Source organism: Herpailurus yagouaroundi, unplaced genomic scaffold, assembly GCF_014898765.1.
Source record: "Herpailurus yagouaroundi ecotype Mexico unplaced genomic scaffold, PumYag 58250, whole genome shotgun sequence".
NCBI classification, from domain to species: domain Eukaryota; kingdom Metazoa; phylum Chordata; class Mammalia; order Carnivora; family Felidae; genus Herpailurus; species Herpailurus yagouaroundi.
Window position 1 is genome coordinate 1 of NW_024414705.1, and position 2322 is coordinate 2322.

The 2322-nt window shown below is 44.9% G+C and overlaps 1 long non-coding RNA gene across 1 annotated transcript; it reads right to left on the minus strand.

Moving 5' to 3' along the window:
* Positions 1-139: 139 nt before the first annotated feature.
* LOC121024138 (uncharacterized) lies at positions 140-1678 on the minus strand. Its single transcript, XR_005787618.1, has 3 exons — positions 1485-1678; positions 1171-1294; positions 140-488 (listed from the first exon to the last, which is right to left on the minus strand). It is a non-coding gene; the product is annotated as an uncharacterized LOC121024138 (long non-coding RNA).
* Positions 1679-2322: the final 644 nt, after the last annotated feature.

A 2322-nucleotide genomic window follows, 5' to 3' on the forward strand; every position in this document is an offset into this window, starting at 1 on the left:
CAGGCTCCAGGCTCCGAGCCACCAGCCCAGAGCCCGACGCGGGGCTCGAACTCACGGACCGCGAGATCGTGACCTGGCTGAAGTCGGACGCTAAACCGACTGCGCCACCCAGGCGCCCCTAGATCTGTATTTTAGTAGTGATATTGGTATGCTAATTTAGGGGTTGAAAACTAATGTCAGAGGACTGCCAAATCGTTAAATGCCCCAATTCTAAAGTTGTGTAATACAAACTGTAAATGTGATTCAAGGAAGGGAATTTTACTGAGGGTTAGGGTTAGAGAAGGATTCTAAAGAAACTGAAGTGCATTCAGGTAGACATGAATTGGGCACTAGGGGAAGTGTTTGGAAGGTAAGCCCTTTGGGGCAGAGGAGCACTAGAGCTGTACCTGGACTCCTTAGTGGTGATGACTGATGAGAGCTGATTGGCTGCTAGCCAGGACCAGGCTTCTGCTTGGGCTGCCTCGCCCCCTAACTGCAACTTGATGCATCTGTAACGAAAATGGTTCCACACGCCATAAACTAATCTGCTGAAAACAATCACATTATTTTGTTACCAAAACTAGAGACAAGGTGATAACTTTAGCTCTGGTCTGGGGCTGAATTCACTACTGGGGAATACTGGCTCTTTCCTCCCCTTACAGCCACATAACTGGAGGACCCACAAGGCCATTGGTAAGTGTTAAGAGAGAATTTACTTCTAAGGGAAAAATTCTGCAAGTTTAAAAAATATTTCCAATTCACAAACTACTTGACTAATATTTAGGTACAAGGTTACTTCAATAAAAAGTACTTTTTAATAATGCTTACAGGGGCCTAAAGGATTGAATACATGCCTTTTCTAAAATGGACCCCACTGTTGACGCCACATTATCTACTGTCCTGTGGGAATGTAGGCCTGGGAATGCCAGGTTTTTTGAGTTCTCAAGAGAAGCTATAAATCAAGATTAAAAAAAATCATAATTAAATTATAAAAATCACTGGTAGACTAGACAAAAGCATTTCTTTAAAGCACTACTGGCTTAGGTACTGTGCTGACAGTGTGCAGCCTGCTTCAGATCCTCTGTCCCCCTCTCTCTTTGCCTCTCCCCAACTCATTCTCTCTCAAAAATAAACGTTAAAAAAAAAGAAAGAAAGAAAATGAAGACCATGGAAAGACAATTTCATACATACTTGAAAGCAAGTCCCTCAAAGACTGGCGTCAAGGGAAGCTTAAAAGTCTGACAGAGGGATATGGCAGTGTCAAAAAGGCCAGCCTGAACCAAGAGAGAGACCATCTCCTCTGCTGATGAACTTCCTGTGAAAATGGAAAAGAGCTTTTTAGTGCAAACAATGGTGTATGTGGATGACCCAAAGCCCCAAAGCCGCCCCTGGTATGAGCATCTCAGAGGAAGAGTGAGAGGCTCTGGCCAGTCTAGCCTACTGTGTCCACCGCCCGGCCTGAAGCAAAGCGTGCTGCCAGTGCTCCCAGAATGCCTCATTCCTACCTGCAACTGCAACTGCTGACGGGTCATGCTGAGCCAGAGTGAGGCGGATTCGGGCCAAGGAACACTCTTTTTCCAGGTCTCCCAGTTCCAGAATTTCAATCTGCCGATTGGCTAGAAGCCAAAGAAAAATGTTTTCAATTCCCAAAGGACAAAGGAAGTGTGTCTCATCAGTGCCTATTAACTCAGTCTATCAATTTCCACTAAACATGAATTCAGTGTCAATTCCAAAGGCACTAGAGGGAAAACACAGGGCTCCATAAAAGTGAACTTAAAAATAAAGCAACAGGGGGCGCCTGGGTGGCTCAGTTGGTTAAGCTGCCGACTTCGGCTCAGGTCATGATCTCGTGGTCCGTGAGTTCGAGCCACGCGTCGGGCTCTGTGCTGACAGCTCAGAGCCTGGAGCCTGTTTCGGATTCTGTGTCTCCCTCTCTCTGACCCTCCCCCGTTCATGCTTTGTCTCTCTCTCTCTGTCTCAAAAATAAATAAACGTTAGAAAAAAAAAAATAAAAAAAAAAATAAAGCAATAGCCGTGTCCAGCATGCAGCTGAGCCAAATCAAAGTACTCAAATAACAGCTGCAGGTGAGAAGATGCTTACAAGGTACTTTCCACAGAATTTCCTTTAACTCTTACAACCCTGAGATGCAGTTATCTACATCAGTATGAAAGGAACATGCCCACAGTGAGAAAGGCAGAATTATAACCAGGTGTGTCCAACTCTGGAGCCCAGGCTTTTTTTTAAAAAAAAAATTTTTTTTTTTCAACGTTTATTTTTGGGACAGAGAGAGACAGAGCATGAACGGGGGAGGGGCAGAGAGAGAGGGAGACACAGAATCGGAA